Source organism: Syngnathoides biaculeatus, chromosome 5 (genome assembly GCF_019802595.1).
Source record: "Syngnathoides biaculeatus isolate LvHL_M chromosome 5, ASM1980259v1, whole genome shotgun sequence".
NCBI lineage: Eukaryota > Metazoa > Chordata > Actinopteri > Syngnathiformes > Syngnathidae > Syngnathoides > Syngnathoides biaculeatus.
The window spans coordinates 4,376,999-4,395,400 of record NC_084644.1 but is presented as its reverse complement, the minus strand read 5'-3'; the positions used below and the strand labels follow the sequence as shown (position 1 = coordinate 4,395,400).

General features: G+C 44.2%; 1 long non-coding RNA gene across 2 annotated transcripts in view; it reads left to right on the top strand.

The window, feature by feature from the left end:
• The window catches only part of LOC133501448 (uncharacterized), a 33,200-nt gene extending 18,025 nt beyond the window's left edge, over positions 1-15,175 (top strand). For both annotated transcript variants that reach the window (XR_009795183.1, XR_009795182.1), the window contains exons 3-5: positions 5,873-6,607; positions 11,760-11,881; positions 12,395-15,175. This is a non-coding gene — a long non-coding RNA (uncharacterized LOC133501448). The remainder of the gene's footprint in view (positions 1-5,872; positions 6,608-11,759; positions 11,882-12,394) is intronic.
• Positions 15,176-18,402: the final 3,227 nt, after the last annotated feature.

Genomic DNA, 18,402 nt, shown 5'->3' with positions numbered 1-18,402 from the left:
GTGAACATGGCAGACCTTCGACTCCGAGGATGCCTTGGAGCGTCGGTCGGGAATTGCGCATATCCGACTTGAAGGCAAACGCTGGACCCGCTTCCTGGCGTCCGCGGTTGTTGACAAGAATGCCGCCGATGGCGCCCAAAAATATTTCAGTACGTTGCGGGGCGGGGCTCCCCAATTTTCTTGTTCACCGGGGGGCAGAGCAGAGTCAGGTGGGGAGACGAAAGGCTCTTCCCAAAACTGTGCCCACAGAATTGAAAGGTTAAAATGCAGTCTGAAATCTCAAATGTCAAATTCAAGGAGAACTAAAGATTATAACTCAATACACGATTGACTAAATTATTAATTAGTGACTAAATGAGGTCGACAATGGTCGCGAAATGCAAGGTTTCACCGTTACGAACATCGTGCGATCAAATAGTTTTATATTAATGGCCTAGAAGTCGTATCATACAAATATTTATTGTATATTACAACGTTAATACCATGTTAATGAACTACGGGTTGTTCTGATGTAAATCAAGGTTACGCCGTCATTGTAGGAACATAACTCTGTCACAAAATGAGGATAAACTTTCATATTTTGTAAAAAGTCTACATAAGTGGCAAGAAAAATGGATGTAAACAGAAGTGTCTTACATTGAATGTATAGAACAGGCACCCGTCCATTTTTTTAGCCGCTTATCCTCACATGGGTCGCGGGGAGTGCTGCAGCCTATCTCAGCTATCAATGGGCTGGAGACGCGGTACACCCTGAAGTGGTTGCCGGCCAATCGCAGGGCACATTGAAACAAACAACAATTCGCACTCGCAATCACACTTAAGGGCAATTTAGAGTCTTCAATCAATTGCATAGAACATATTTTCCCAATTCCATCCAATAGAAACGATTCAGTTATGAGACCAACCAAAAGCAGTCACAATGCAGTATATCATCAATGCGCAAGGTTTGGTTACATTATATTTTACATACATATATACGCATAATTACACTGGTTACATTAACACGATTTAAAACTTTAAACTAAGGTAACCACAGTTAACACCCCATTGAAGCGCCACCCATTTGCCATGTGCGCACGTGCATAATTGCATAATTCCATATTTGGACACAGGTGCGGTGGAGCCAGCCAGCACCTTATCAAACAAATTAGCATTTGGCTTTTCTTGAAATGTCCTGGAACTTTATTATGCCGCCACCGATCGTCGTATTTGTCGCATCCACCCTCTGGAAAATTGCACTGTGTCGTCTTCTAACTATTTATCCTGCAATCAATCTCGCGCACCCCCATTTGGATCGTGTTGCCCGTCCGCCCTCCCAGACCGAGAGCCCCTTTCCTTCAGCCGCAGCAAGGTTTGAACACGTTTACCATAGATCTCCTTTCTCTAACTCGCTGACGCCGCCGCATCTGTATTCCAAAGTGGCTTTTAGTGTCCTCGGCGCCGTTGATTGTTTGCAGTAACTGTTTGTTTGTTGTTTGTTTGTTTGTTTTTTACAGTCCACCTGTTTCTCCTTGAGCTAAATCACGCCGATAATTAAACTACAGCGCAAACGTTGACACCTTTTGCTCTACCCTCCACCTCGTCGTCGCAATCTCGTGTGTTTTGATCTATTCCCGGTAACCGTGGTCACTGTTCCCTCCCCGTCCAGATTGTTCCTCGCTTTCCCCCGGGGGAAAAGGAAAAAAAAAAAAAAAAAAATGGCTGGGTGCTAAGTGCTAATTCTGCAGCTCTGGCAGGGCCGCAGGTGCATTTAGAATGCCGGACCATCACAGCGAAAGAGCGCTGGGCCATTTTCAGCTGCCCTGATTGTTTGCAATGTGCAGTTTGTCTTGTCGGCCCACTCTGCAGTTTGTACTCTGAAACTGATTACGGCCATTATAAATGGCTGGCCGCCGCTAATTTATTTGACTGCATATATTTTATTCAAGGAGGAGCGTAATCTATTTGTGCTTCCTGTCGCCTTGTAACTATTTGAAGATTTGTTATTGCCCTTCATGGACTGGCTCCGTCTCAGAGCTCCTTTTAATTATTTCAACAGATCTCGACTTCTTATCCACGGTCATGTCCAATTTATCGGCTCGTCCTCAGCAAATTGGGTTGCTTCCTTTTCAATTGCAGAAAATGCTCCCGCAGTGAAGCATTCTTGTCTTTTATGTCCATTGATGGGCAATCTTCACATACTGTATCCGTCGGTACTCCTGCTGCTCCCCACCCCACTCACCTTATTTCCACTTCAGTTGTCCTTTAACCTCGTTTACATGTTAGTTTTCTCGTAGACTCTCTCTCTCCAGTCATTTTGCATCTGGATAAGGAGGAGGTCAAAGCAGCCAGAATTCTAATGTTCACCGGTTAGTGTGTGTGTGAGTTTCATGGTGGAAACCCTCGCGCTGCTCTTCAGTGGACCGAAGTAAAGCAACGGCGCCATCTGTTAATAACGTTAGGAACACGTCGTCGTGCTGGCAAAAAGTCATTTTGTTTCATGAACTTGCATCGTAAGTAACTTCTGTGCCGCACCATCTGGGATTACTGTCTCATCATCACGGCGATGCTTGTCTTTATTTTTATTTTTTTTTAATGTATTAATATGGTGAGACTGTCCAAGATGTGGGAAGACGACACGAGACCGCAGGGAATTGGGGGCTGAAGACAACCAGGCAGTGCCGCCTTGTGAAGACCTCAACACGGCGAGTTGATTTAGGCATCCCTGAGGACCAAAAAACAAATGCTGTAAAAATGTAATTTGTGATTATTGATCATCTGCTGGACAGTAACATTTTTTTCTGGAGAAGATTGTATGAACTGCTGTTGGCCACAGCTTACACTCACACAAAAACTCGCCGACGTCCCGCGTCGGCCTACTAGCCCCTGCCTCTCAAAAGACACATGAGTGTAAAGAAAATACGATATTTTTAAATTACATATTGTGATTTCGGTGGCACAATGGCTTAGACCATTGGCCTCACAGTTCTGAGGTCCAGGGTTCAAATCCCTGTCGCGCCTAAATTGCCCCCGGGTGTGATTGTGAGTGTGACTGTTGTCTGTCTCCATGTGCCCTGCGATTGACTGCCAACCAGTTCAGGGTGTACCCCGCCTGCTGCCCGATGACAGCTGGGATAGGCTCCGGCACTCCCGCAATTGTTGTGAGGATAAGCGGCTCAGAGAATAGATGGATGGATGGATTTTATTGTTTGAATTTGGGGCTTTTGTGTGGATGTTTGAATAAGTTTTCAATGTGTTGTAATAAGTGAGTGTGTTCATTTTGAAAGTTGTGTTGGTTGCATTTGGGAAGGGTAGAATTGTTTAAAAAAAAAAAAAAAAAAAGATAGATTGTGACAGATTGTGACTTGGTCTGGAATATTTCCTTTCCAATAAACATAAGTTCACTGTCTTTAGAGTGTTCACATTAATAGCGCAGTGTAGGGATACAATTAGTCTTAACTCCAAAACAAAGTCTTCTGCAGCCCCAGCACAAATTCTTTTATTAACATCATTATTGAAACTAATGATTATTACACATTTTTTCACAATTGCCTCCAGATTAGTATCATTGCATACACTTTCGTAGCGGCTATGCTAATTTAGCTGAATTGCTTCAGTGTACAGTCCCGGGGCAATAAAGCCCACACTTTGTGCCACTGCAACTCCTGGTTAATAGATAATGTGTTTCTCTCTGAATAGAAAATGTTTGTTTCAGCTATAATAGAACAAATACAGAATTAATATTGAAGAGTCTTGGCGCACTGAATCTACCACCTATTTCCAGTGCAGAGCCAGGCACGGGGAGTTTATGTCAAAGCCTCAAATCCGGTTTCAGTGATACATCTGTTTTATGTAAATACTTTGATTTGAGATGTTGTGTTCAAGCTACGCAACAATGTGGGGGAATTTTCAAGTTTGCCTGCGGGCACAGACTGTCTTACTTGTGAACCACGTAATAAACTTTCTGCACTCTTAATGTGTGGCATGCAGAATTGCATCACATTTGGGGTAGATTTCCATACATGACCCAGTCTCCCCCATTTCTCCAGATTCCTCTGGGGCGTTCATGCAGGTGCAGCACTTTGCCCGGAGCCATTGCACACGATCTCCCACTCTGGTTGAAACGGAGCAGACTTTTTACAAACCATATTGAAAACCCCCTTAGAAAACCGGCTGCCACTCAGCGTTCTTATCATGCTCAGTGTGCCGCCATTGTAATGATCGTTTTTTTTTTTTGCTGTGTTTTTAATTCTTTCTTGACTGGTTGTAATGTGGGCAGTTGAGCCAAGACGGGCATCAAAGGCCAAGATTTGAGTTTGAGGTGAACCATCAGGAACCTCAGCCTAAGTCTCTGAATTAGGGTGGATCATATACTCCCTCCTGAAGATACTTCTGACAGGCCTACGCTTGCAGCTTTGTGAGGGAACGGTTTTGGGTGCGTCCGTTTTCTATTCCAGCATGACTGCGCCAGTGCACAAATCAAGAATCAACGCATGCTTGGATGAGTTTGGTGGGGAAGAACGTGCACGGAACCCTGGCCTCAAGCTAATCAAGTCAACTCACGTTCGGTACGAACAAGAACACCAACACCCGGATTTTGTATCGGTCCGTTGTGGTAAATAGGGAGCTAAGTTGAAAGGCGAAGTTCTCAATTTACCAGTCGATCTACATTCTTACCCTCACCTATGGGCACGAGCTCTGGGTCATGACCGAAAGAACAAGATACAAGCAGCTGAAATGAGTTTCGTCCGCAGGGTGACCGAGCTCTCCCTTAGATTTAAGGTGAGAAGCTCGGTCATCCGGCAGGGGTACAGTGTCGAGCCGCTGCTCCTCCGCATTGATAGGAGCCAGATGAGGTGGCTGGGGCATCTGATCCGGATGCCTCCCTGGTGAGGTGTTCCAGGCATGTCCCACCGGAAAGAGACCCCAGGAACAACCCAATCCACATGCTGGAGAGACTATGTCACTTGGATGTCTTGGGAACAGCTTAGGCATCCTGCAGGGGCTCAGTGTCGAGCCGCTGATCCTCCGCATTGAGAGGAGCCAGATGAGATGGCTGGGGCATCTGATTTGGATGCCTCCCGGATGCCTTCTTGGTTAGGTGTTCCGGGTATGTCCCACCGGAAAGAGACCCCAGGAACGACCCAGGACATGCTGGAGAGACTATGTCACTTGGATGTCTTGGGAACACCTCAGGCATCTGGGAGGGTCTCAGTGTCGAGCCGCTGCTCCTTCGCATTGAGCGGAGCCAGATGAGGTGGCTGGGGCATCTGATTCGGATGCCTCCTGGACGCCTCCCTGGTGAGGTGTTCCGGGCATGTCACACCAGAAAGAGACCCCGAGGACGACCCAGGATACGCAGGAGAGACAATGTCTCTCGGCTGGCTTGGGAACGCCTCGGGATCCCTCCGGAAGAGCTGGAAGAAGTGGCTGGAGAAAAGGGAAGTCCGGGTATCCATCTGAAGCTACTTCCCCCGCGACCCGACCCGGAAAAGCGGTAGAGCAATGGATGGATGGAAGAACAGCAACAGAGTCAGTGACCACTTTTCATTTTCCAGAAACTTTCTATTGGGGTTAATGGAATTGAACGGGACTCAAATGGAATTCACAAGAATGAGTGTGCTAAATGAGCCTATAAAAGGACATTACTGAATCCACGGAGTCCTGGAAGGACTTTCTTTTTTTAATTAAAATTCAAAAATCCATTGCATATTCCATGGTAAACAGGTGCATATTTCTCTCCCGTTCATGTTTACCAGCATGCAGGATTTCTTACAACACTGGAATTCAAGATGGAAATTTTGAGGATAGGCATATTTTTATTATTTTGTATGAGAATAAGGTATGCCATGCACTAATTTAAACACGTTTTTTTTTTCATAACCACCAAAAGACCGTTTCTAAGACACTGTGAGCGGTGGACCTGCGTTGAATCGGCAGCTGATCCTCGAAAGGCAAGTCTCTCCTCACCTTGTCTTTTGCAAATGTGAATAAGTCAAAGTGAATAAAAGTTGACACGGACGATGAGCGCCATTAACCAGGCTCTTATTTGTCTGGCAGCCGGATCCTCGTTTGATCTTACACAAGGTACTCGGTGTTCTGTTGTCTGAGTGCGAATGCATCTGAGACAGTGTGTGGTTAATTAAGACTGACGCTTCTTCACAGTGTCTGGTTGAGTCTTTCTTGACTGCGACTTTCTCTGTATTCATCCAAATAAGAGCCTTAATATCGAGATGTGCTGCACCGGCATGGCCACTTATGGAGAGGCGCAGAAATCAAGCGCTGCACATTATACAAGTGTACAAAGGAGGACAATTTAATATTCTTGATAGGTGCAAAAGCTCACGCGCAGCGTTTCTGATTATCCGCTAGCTAATTTGACAGATGGATGCACCAAGACGTTCTAAGTGTGTGTTTGTTTATTGTCTCCTTTCTGAGAAAAAGAAAAAAGAAAAAGTCTTCAGACTGACCTGCCAGGGATGGTTTTGGTCAAGCAGGCGGGAAACTCTGGGATGTCCAGCACAGCCCATCGGGCCTCGCAGGAGAAGCGCAGGCTAATGCTAACATCCGAGGTGTTCAAAGGCATCCGCTTCTCCAAGACTGAAAACAACAAAGTCAAGTGTCTACTGTAAGAGTACTGTAAATCACATTGGCACAGTTGGATTTTCAATATGACCCGTTTTACACGATCAGGTCAAAACATTTCATGTGATCAGTTGAATTTGATCCAAACGTGCTTTTGAAAATGTAGCGGTGAGCTGTTAACTAACAATGGTTTTCTGAACTCTTCCTGACCCCACGTAACAATATCCTATCAATTTACTTTATTGATTGGACATGGGCATCACAAAAACATTGGACAAATCAGATGCACTGCTTTAAGTGTTTTAGCATGAGCAACCAAGTGTCCTTTGACAAAATGATAACTTTTTTTTTTAATGCAGCGCGACCTGAAGAATCAAAGATCAGCGGCTTTTAATGTTGGGTTTGGGCCTGCTGCTTATGTGAAAGGATTTCTACAGATTCTCTGAATCTTTTGTCGATATTACGGACCTTAGATGACAAAATCCCTAAATTCCTAGTCTTAAACTGGTGGACTATAAAGAAATATTCTTAAACTGGCGGACTATCAGTTCAAACAGTTGTTCACAAAGTGGTGAACCTCGCCCCATCCTCGCTTGTGAACAACTGAGCCTTTCTGGGTTGCCCCTTGTTAATCAAATCACGGCATTTACTTGTTCCCAACGAACCTGTTCTCCTGTGGAATGTTCCAAACGGGTGTTTTTTTTAGCCTTCCTCGACATTTCCAGTCTTTTGTTGTCCGTCCCAGATCTTTTGGAAGAGGCATCAAAAGCCAAAATAAGAGAATGTTTACGCAAAACAATATCATTCAGAGTATCACTGGTGGTGTGGCATGTGTTCGATTCCCTCTCAGTGATGGTGTTGATATGCGCCCTGTGACTGACTGGTGAGCATTTCCAGGTGTAGTTCCACTTCTGCCCGAAATTAGCTCCGATCGACTCCAGCACATCCGCGACCCTCGCGAGGATAAGCAGCTTGGGAAACGACGAATGGAAAGTAACATTCATGAGTTTGAACATTAAGTACAGTATCTTTGAAGCGCATTCTATTGAATCTAACTTGAAAACAATTTGAAAGTCGTATTTTGCTTTAGTTTAAGTTTTACATGATGTTCCGACTTCATTGGAATTGGGATTTGTATAATGCACAATATTTATCGCACGGGCAAAGAGAAAACACTGCTTTTGACCGAAAACAAAACTAATGTGTCACAGGAAGATATTTCCAAATACAATTCAGTACAATAAACTGTTTGCATCAGTGCAGGCAAAACAAATATGAACATTATCTTGGCACCATGAAACGCTGCAATCTACAGTACATGCTTAGACTAAATTAGTATTTGTATGTAAATGTCATTGCACTTCTCTCAGGATAATTCAAATGGATTTTGAGCAGGTTTGGAGCTCTTTGATCCTAATCATGTTGGCTTGGTAACGTTTTCTCACTTTTCCTTATTAAAGCGCTCCAAATGTGTCAGACCTCCGAATGCATCTCTTGTCTACTCAGGTCACACCAGGTTGTATAGTGAACCACGCAAATGTGCAGGATTGATTGTGAACTTCCCTTTTGATGATCAGACGTTCTGGGTTGGAATTTGTGTCCTCGTGTGGAAGGGATGGGGCGCCCCCCGCGGATGGCTCAGTATCAGAATTTTTCCCTCCTTGGTTTGTTTGTGTCTTGTGACCAATAGTTGAGTTTTGCACACTTCTCAAGCGATGCATAATGATGTAAACTGCTTTACTGGTGCTCTTTTCTTTCATTATGTGTTTTTTTTTTTTGGGGGGGGGGGGGCTTTGCTTGAAAACCTTTGTTGTGATTTGTGCCTCTGCTACGCGCTGCAGCAGTGTGTCCTAATTGTGCATTTGCTTAGCCGCACGGCCGGGTTTGCGTTTGATGCCGTTTCACAGGCAGCGGCAGCCGGCTATAGCTTCAAAGCTCGGCACTGTGCATGAGCATGAAGGAATGTCACTGCGTGTTTGTGTGGAACAGCGGTCGGACAACAGCACCGTCACTAGTCATTTCAATGCCTGTCTGTCCACCTCCCACGTTCCTCACTCCTCCCGTCGTCCACGTGCGAGTGCGTGGTTGAATCCGGAATTATTAGTGGGTTGTCTTTCCACCCATTGGTTGTTACGATTTACTTACTTAATACTTTTGTCTCGTCACGATCTGGGTCTGTACGCTCTTCCTATCCGTGCCTCTGCTCATGTGCAATTTGTCGAGGTTCAACTCTATGCGTGAGACCCGCCGGAGTTCAGCTCCGACCGGCCCACGCAGGTCCAGGTGGCGGAGTATGACATGGCAACCATCCCGCCGCTCATCTCTGCCAACTCAACTGAGATCTCCTGCATTTGGCTGCAGCGCAGGGAGAAGCGGGTCAAAGGTGAGGGGTCTATAAAACCGGGGCCTAGTTGAGCTGAGCTAGCAAGTAAGCACTCAGCCCCGCCATTTGGGGTCTGAATAAAACATGGCAGGGTAGTCAGCGTGGGACCCGGCCAAATGTGATTCTCATTATGGCTGTAATGTATGCAGTCTAAATGAGGATTGCTGTCTGCGTGAATACAAGAGCGATGGGTCTAAACCCGTTTTTCTCCTCCGGGCCCGTGTCACCCTTGCTCTACTCACTCCCTTTCTCTGTTAGCTCCATCATCCCCGCCATAAAAATAACAGTTTCCCCGAATGCGGGAACCCGCAACCTATCCTTTGAGTGCTGCGGTAATTAAAGTATCTCCCACAAAGCCCGTTGTTGGCTTGACGTGGGATTCCAGTCGGCCCAATCAATAATGCAAGATTAGATGTCACATAGCCAGCAACCGGTGACCAAAGGGCACGTGTTTGATGAATGTGGAATGGATACTGAATTGAAAATAGTCTTCGGTGTGTGTATGCGTGTCCACGTTAAGGGGAAAAAACGGGTATTTACACCTTTTCTGGTCCAGCGACTCTTCATTGGATATCAGGAATGTAACGAGAAAGGTTACCAGCGTTTACGTGTCAACCAAAACTCCATCGCGCTGGATATCCTCTGGAAGAACCTGCACTTCTTTTTTTTTTTTATTTTATTTTATTTCGGAGTGGTTTAGGGGCACATATCTAAATCGGTTATTTCATCAATTCAAAGTCGGCTCCTTTCCAACTGAATCATAATTATGTAAGAGATTCTGGAGTTCTGTATGCTTCCAAACCTTTTTGGATGCAGTCCCAGATATGTGGAAGCTGAATGTCAAATCACAGCAGAAGCCACAAGTCGCAATACTTTCATCCTTAAGGTCACTCTTCAGTAATCGTTGGAGACGGCATCATTTTACCATTGTACTATCTAGATATGCTATCGAATCTTTAAAATATGATCTCACTTAACTTAAGTGCGCATTGGTTGCTTGTGTGATGATCGCAATGTTTGAGGTTTGCATAAGTGCCTTTGCCTTAAAGCCCAAAAAAAAAAAAAAAAACCATAAATACTAGAATGAGGCTATTACAATCTAAATGGCTGATGAGGACTTTTGTGACTCCTGTTAAACTTCATCAGTGGACCCCTGACATTCCAGACACGTGTCCTAAGTGCTCTAATGGCAAGGGTACTTGATATCATTGTTTATGGAATTGTTGGAAAGTCAAAGATTATTGGAAATCTATTGTTCAGACAATTTCTATAACAGTTGGAATTCAGGTTCCTCATTGCGCAACACTGTGTATCTTAGGTATATATCCCAAGGATTTTGCTGTTAATAAAAAGAAGGCCACGCTTATAGACTTTGGTCTCCTGCAGGCCAGGAGAACAATTGCATTATTTTGGAAAAAAGTGGCCTTTCCTCCAATAAAAGTATGGATGTTGGAAATGGCATTTTGTGTCTCACTGGAAAGACTCACGTATATCATGAGAGGAAGAGCTCAGGAATTTGAGGACATATGGAGACCCTTAGAAGAGTTTTTGAAAAAAAAATGTGAATTATTTGTGATTTCTTTTTTCTTTTTTTTTAACACTATTATGTGTTTTGTTTTTTTGTTTTTTACTGTTATTGGGTTGTTTTTGTAAAAAAAAAATTATATATAAAAAAAATCAAATAAATATATTGTGGAAAAAAAAGGTTGGCATAAATCCATCTCAGGGCACACACACACAGGAGAGTATTTAACACATTGTTTCAAATATCACATTGAAAATACCAAATTTGTACCATACCTTAGCATGTACTCAGTCGGCACCATTATCCGCCCGGTACTATATTATGCTTCATTATTGAGAAATTTGAAAAGGATTCGATCTTTTGTTTCTGCGCTGCTTCTTTGGAGGCAAGTGATGTCATGTTATTTAAGTGGGTGACCCCTTCATTGCAGACCCACCCAAACAACTTTGACTTTTCAGCCAAAACCAAGCAAACATTCCCTCATTAGGGCTGCGTACGAGGCCGTACTCCTCCACTGCAGCCCCCGGTCTCGCCTCGGGCTTCGGGCCCTCTGCCCCCGGTAGTTATGATTAAATAATGCAAGTGTTGAAAATGTAGGCCTGCCTAATTCACCAAAGCCCAAGGTACAAGCCTAATGGATTCTGCCATCCTTATCTGATGGGCTTGACAGTTGTAGATATTCATTATGTATGGAAAATTGTAGTAGCTTTTATGGATGGCGATGTAGCCCACTTAACAATGTCGGTCTTTGTTAGCGGACCAACGCGGAAAGATCTAACCATCCCAGAGGTTTGTGTCTCTTAAGCTTCTTCCCGGCAACTGTTCTTCAAGTGTGAACATAGGTTGAGACAAGTAGGCGCTAATGGCCTTATTGTTTCAAGTGCATGGCACCCCCGGGAAGTTTAAAGTGCTTCTAGGGCAGAGGCAAATATAAGGCAAGAACTGAGCAGGATTCGAGGAGTGAGAATTATTTAGATGGATGGATGGATGGATGAAAGCGGGGAACGGGGCCAGAGTCTGAACGCCTCGTGCGTCACAGGACCAATTCTCAGTTGAGCTGCAAAAGCATCTGCGGTACTCCAACATACAAAGAAGGCTAATGGCGTGATAACGAAAGCGCCGAGGCCAATTAGGGCAGGGTTATGAACACATTCAGACGGAAATGAGTGCAAGAGTAATTATAGCAATGCAGCATACCTGTTTAATGGTTTGGCAAACGACCTGACCCAAGTTGGCATGTTAACCTTTGATTGTGCTTTTGTCGTGTCGCCCTTTTCTTCGCCTCAGGTGCTCCCGCTGATGACTCGGAGCGAGGCCCTTTCTTATCCACTGCCACTATCCCACACACGAGCTGAAATCCGCGGCGGACGCCAACCCCGTCGCAGGCCGACTTCACGCGGAAGCGGCCGGTGAGGTCCGCGCGTTCCTACGGCGCCTTTAATTCTTTTTCTTATTTGCCTTACCTTTCTACAATTATCTGATCTATTCTCTGTGCTTATCACTGACCTTTCTCAACGCGCAGATGTAACATATTTCACTGGCGCTAACTATCCCTCCACGCCACCTCTCGCAGCGCCGTACCGAGCCCAAATCCAGAAAAATGGCTTTCATTACTGCCGTGTGAATAAAGGCCACGTTTGTCAATGTGACGAGGGCTCTGTATCTACTGATTGCCTTCTCCTGTCCAACCCGCCCTTGGCACTTTTGAGTTTCTTGTTTCCTACCTGTAAAGCCGGGTCTTCTTCTTCTTCTTCTTTTTTTTTTGCGGCTTTCCAGCCTGCGATGTTATCCTTCTTTGCCCACTGATCTCGTCGATCCCCCTCCTATCCCTCAAGTCCTCTGTCGTTAGGAGGTGAGATATTTTATGTCTTGTGAGAAATATGCTGTCCTCCACTTATTCCCCCTCACTCTGTCATTCACAGGGAGCAGAGGAGGTGCAGACTGGAGAAGAGACCCACGAAGATGAATCAGGCCTTCTTGAAATCTTTAATGTGACTTGGGCTCATGATGGACTTCACCGGAGGACAGTCTGTTATGCCATTGCGCCGTCTGGCTGTGTCACGTGAGTGCAGATCATGCACCAGTGACAAAGTTCAACATCGGCAGTCTCCGTTAAAGCCCCCTTTGGGAAAGTCTTTTCCAGGACTCCATCTCTTTGTTCCCATTCGGAAAAACAGTTTGTTTGTCCCGGGTCAATTGAAACCTTGAGCAGCTCTTTGCTCTCACCAGGAGGTGGAAAGGTACATGGGGGTCCATTGCATTTTCGACATTTTGTCTATTCTGGACCTGAAGCGTATCCGGTGGGTCAATTTGTTCAGTCCAAGGTTTTTTAACCAGTAAGCGCTATTATATTTTTCCACTCAATGTTGACAACCTGGAATTAAATGCTAGTTGGTGTGAGTAACAAACCATTTTGGGTTCACAAACAAATCTGAGAATGAGAAACATTTCTTCAGTGGAAATCCCGGAGACTTTTTAGCTTTCTACTGCAATGAAATACGGGACTGATAAACCGTAATTGGCAAGATGTTGCAAATCTAAAAACTGTACTTTACTCCTGCTCCTACGTCTGAAGCAATGAACTCGATTAGTGGCCGCTAACTTGCCCGTTCACTCTCAGAGATTGTGCCACACTGTGGATGGACATGTGCCCTGACTGTAGATAAGCTGACGGTTTACACCGTGGAACATTTGTGGGTTTTGTATTAATTTAGCTCATCCTGAGTTTGTGGTAATTGGATGTGCCTGACCTTAAAAATACTCTGGGAAAGGCTGGGACCAGTTGTCATTAACAGGATGCAGTCCAATGACCTCGATGCAAGGACCTGCAGAGATAAAAGGAGTTCTGTCAATGGCGATACGGCATGACTCCTTCTTGTGACGGTCTCCCAGTCAGCCCTTAGATCATTCAGAAACTCCAAAATTGCTTTGTTTTGTCACGATGAATTTTGTTGGCATTTGAAAAATGTTTACAAGAACCATCAAAATCTCATTTTGCCTGCGCTACACCGACCTCGCTTTGCATGCTGGTTTGCACGATTTAAGGCGCAAATTCAGCCACCGCAATTTGTCCATGGTTTGACAAAAGGGTATTACACACGCTATCTTCATCTATTTTCCATATACTCCTCCTACCGTGAACTGCGCAGCTATTTAGCATTTGGCAAACACCACCCTGATGGCGCCCCATTAGTAAAACAACTTCTGTTTGCCTGTGAAATGAAGTTGGCGGACATTTTTGGCTACGCAAACCTTTAGTAAATCAGGCCTCATGTTTGCCTTTTTTGACGAGTTGAACTCCACCAGAGATGTCCTTTATCCTGTGGTTAATATTTACATTTATGGACATTTTTGATTAGGGCCAGTTCAGTAAGGCCTTGCAGGTAAATCAATCGAATGAGGGTTTGGTGGTGTATTTCCTGCGGAACTTTGGAGAAGGCTTCATCGTGGCCTCCGTGTACACGGTAACACTTTGCCACAAAGGGAGGAGTGTTAAGTCTCCCGGTGTTCAATGACAGATACCTCCCCGGTTGCGCTCTTAGACATGCAGCCCATGTTCCGGGCATGTCCGACCCGGAAGGAAGCCTCGGGCCAGACACACACTGGAGGGACGTTTTCACAGCCTTGTGTGGGAACGCCTCAGTGTCACTCTGGTGGAATTCAAAGTGGAGCCTGGGCGCAGGAACGTCTGGATAGTCAAAGACTACTTCCCCCTGCGACGTGTCGGACGATGCCAATGGACGGATAGCTGCGCGGTTTTTGTGTGCCTGTTGTGAATCTTTCGAATTAACTGGGAAGGCTCCTCTCCTGTCCAATCAGAGCACAGTGAACGAAGGTTACCAGTCAAGGGGAAGAAAACTGCCACACCGCAGAAACATGATATCTAGAGGATGTAAATCCTATATTAATCAAATATTAATTTAACTAAATCTACTATTATTACTTTAAACAGATGGATAATTACTATATTTTATTTTAAGGACTTTGACAGTCTCAGCAAAAAAAAAAGTCTTAACAATATTAGCCTTTTTTCTTATATATATTCATGAACTGGCCATGATGATAATCCCAGATTACATATTTTAACTATTGTGAAGTTTGTGGGGGAAATATCCTGTATACATGGTAGATATTGGAAATAATCAATTGTGTTGCATTGCGTGTTACGGCAATATCGGGCCAGCTCACGTCACTGTCGGAACTTTGCTTTTGTACGACTTTGTAGCACCGCTGAGTTTGCAGGTCAGGCATGCCATCGTTTGTGTTAAATTCTCCTTGGACTTTACAAAACCCAGGTCATGAAAGAAACATTTTTGCTTAATGATTGTTGTGACCTTTATTTCAATACTTGTGCAAATGCAATCATTTAGAAAGCATCAGAAATGCTATGTTAAATAGTGCCTAATTTTTTTTTTGCATACACTAGCTATTTCACCTCTACATTTAGATTTAGTGATTTTTGTTTCTCACGATGAACATTCACGATTAATGCTTCTCCGATGTGTGAAATTGAAATGATGTGTGTGTGTGTGTGTGTGTGTGTGTGTGTGTGTGTGTGTGTGTGTGTGTGTGTGTGTGTGTGTGTGTGTGTGTGGTTATGTCACTGGAGAGATAAAGTGGTTCTACGTGTCCAAAATAGCCTTCCTAGCCTGTGAAAAGTACCATATAGCTTTTTTTTTTTTTTTTATCTCGGTGAAAAATGCTTTGTGTGGCCACTCCTTTGTTTAGGACATGTACCAGAATTTAGATTTCAAACACACTGTCTTGTAAACATTAACCTCCCGGGAGAAGTTAATTGAGGCAGGGAGTTGAAAACAGTCTATTAAAAAAAGTGAGTCAAGAAAACTAGTAAACCAAAGATAACGTCAGCCTGGAATGGAGTTTAAATGAGTTTCAAAACAGGTGATTGGCTTATAAAAGCCAAGCAAGAACCAATGTGAACGTGGGGCAGTTGAGTCGGAGCCTTTCTGCCCCCTGGTGGTGATAAATCACTGCGTGCAGTTTTTTTTTTTTTTTTTTTTTAAATGAATAATGCAGTGATCAAAGTCACCGGTCAGCGCACACTAACACGTGAATGGATTATGCGCATCACGTATCTGACAGTGGAGGTTACTTTTTTCTCATCAACCCCCCCCCCCCCCCGCTCCCCCACCTCCCCACTTTACTTCCCATTTGGCAGCATCTGAGAAAGTTGTTTTGTGTGCGCAGCTTTGTCCACGTTTTATCAGCCTTTTGCAGCAGCGTTCCAGTCGTGTGGGAGGGCCACTGAGGCTGCACAAGTGTGAAGTGAAGAGAATTGCTACTTCTGAGCATCAACGCTTTCAGGAACTTCTTCCACGGCTGTATCTCCACCTTATCGCTTAGCTCACAGCGCTACTTCGGCCTCTCTCAGATAATGCCGCTGTGATATACTTTCCAGTGTGTGCGTGGACTTTTATAGCCTCAAGCTGCAAGTCTTCACGGTATCCCTTTATCAGCACGCCACCGCTCGAAGTCACGGCCCGCAGCCACCATTGGACACGTTTCATCTTTCCTGTGAAGCCCCGTTAAAGTACGATCCGGCACCGGGCCTGTCGTCGCCCGCCCTGGTTCGTTTTCTCAGGGATGTAAATATACATAATTAATCCCCTGCGTTTAACGGCCCATTTTAAAATGCTACCTTATGGTTTGAGAAGCGAGAGACGGACAGGGAAGATCTAAGCGAGGCTGACCTCTTTGCTCTGCCGTGTTGTGCGGAGCGCTGAGAGTGGAAATTATTTATTCAGCAAACTGGGGTGCAGCCTGCAGCAAGAGAGGAGCCGACTGAGGTTCATCGTCTTGTGTTGCTCGTCCACATCTCCTCGACGATCGCTCCCTCTTCTTTTTTGTTTTTTTTATTTGAATTTGTCTTATTCGAGGACCTGATGTAAAGTAATCCACCTCACCCGGCCTCCCCTCCTGTTATCTTTGCTAACGATGAGAAACTCTCTAATTGTCGTCTTTCTTGGGGATGCGCTGCCGCAATCGCTGCCCCGTATTTTCCGGAACATTTCACGCAGCTAAGCTCTACCACGGGCCACAAACAAATAAAGTAAGCCGATAAGTAAAAGCAAAGCGTTTGCTGTCAAAAGCGTGTTCGTTCAAAGCCGTCGTAATAAACTGTGAGAAGAAGGAAAAAAAAAAAAAAAAACAACATGAGACGCTTTGAAGGCTCACTGGCAAATTTTGACCTTGATGTTGATCTCATTGATTTATTTATTCATCGCATCCTCCACAATTAAAGTATACTATAGCACCACTTGAGTGGATGTGATGAACGCTTGCCTGTCAACAATCCTTCAACCTCAAATCAAACATTTGCCGTGTGATGAAAGAAAATAACTCACACACACAAATACACGAACACACCGCACTAGTGAAGCTACCGAGACATTGTAGGTTTGATTCTAAATAAGAATCCAATGGGCAGGAAAGGAAAATATATTCTTTCAACTTTATCTGAATTATAATTAAATGTCACCGTCTTATTTCTTTGTCACTGGAAATGTTTGCATGATCCTGAAGAACTAGCTCATTTTTAGCAATGAAATTCGAGCTTGGCAGAGACAATGGACCTTTCCGACCTGTCAATCACTCGTGCAATAATAGCCAATCAGATAGCCCCATTGCATTAACCCCTGTTTTGACACGCCCGTCTCGCCGTATTGTCCCACAAGCAATGCTGGTTGTCAGTAGCGTGCGCCTGGAAAAGTTCATGTTACGAAGAAAATGGTCTTCAGATGCGCTTGGGGAACGTGCAATTCTGATGAAAGATATCCTGCCCGCTTGATTCATTTTCCAAAGCCTAAAACGCGGTTGAGGAAGTGTCTACGATGGATTAGGGTGAACAATATCAACAAACACAAGGCTGTACGTTCAAAGGTAAGTGAGGGAGAAGTATCTTCTCGGAGTTTGATTGAATTATTATCAGTGCTATATATATTGCAGGAGAACAACTGACATGCTGAATGAAGTGTGTCATGTTTTATCCCGAAGAGTCGGCTTAGTGATACGTAAATGCGTGATGTCATGCAAGAGAAATGTCTATTTGCCTATTTGTATCGCATACTTTTAAGACAGAGCACTGGGTTCCGTTACGAGCCGGGTCAAATGAATACACACACTCACTTATGAAGTCTCCAATGATATTACTCGTAATCTTTGCAAGTAAAAAGTACTCACCCTGCTTCACATGTGCGGTACGATTCCACTATTTTATCCTGTTGGATTTCAATATGAAGTTTGTGAGGCGTCAAACATTTTTTTGCATCAATCGCCAACATTTCGCTGTAACTCTGACATTGCGTCCTGCTCCGTCCAAAATCTTAATTCCGTGTACATATACTTGCGTGAAGTAGTTGAGACCTCTCTGTAGAACTCTCTTGGACAATTCTGACGCATTTGGCAAAAAACATACCCCAATATTATCTGGAATACGCGATAGAGAATCGACTTCAAACATGTTCTGTTCAATCGCCGTTTCGGAATCGTGTGGGACATGGCTAAAGGGGCGGAGCTTGAGATCGCCATCGGAAAGGTCCGTTAGAACAGGAGTGAAGAGTCAACAAGCGGCGCCATTTGTGTTGTTTTATCAGAATGTATCCCAGTTCGGAGATAATGAAGTCTTGCTGTATTCTTTAAAACTGTGAATTCGAACTTGACGTATGTATGTGGTTCTTATTTTTAAAAAAAAAAAGCTCACCCCTACCAAAAAAAAAAAAAAATTAAAAATGGAGATTCAGCAGATGTTATTTTAATTGTCTCTTTGGGAAAGCACCTCATAGTGTTGACAGAAAACTTAATCATGAGGTTGTTAAATTGCTGTTAAATTTACATGAAACAAAATAATGTTCTTGGCAATAGAACGTTATCAAACTATTCACACCTGTTTTTCCACACAAAACAGGATTGC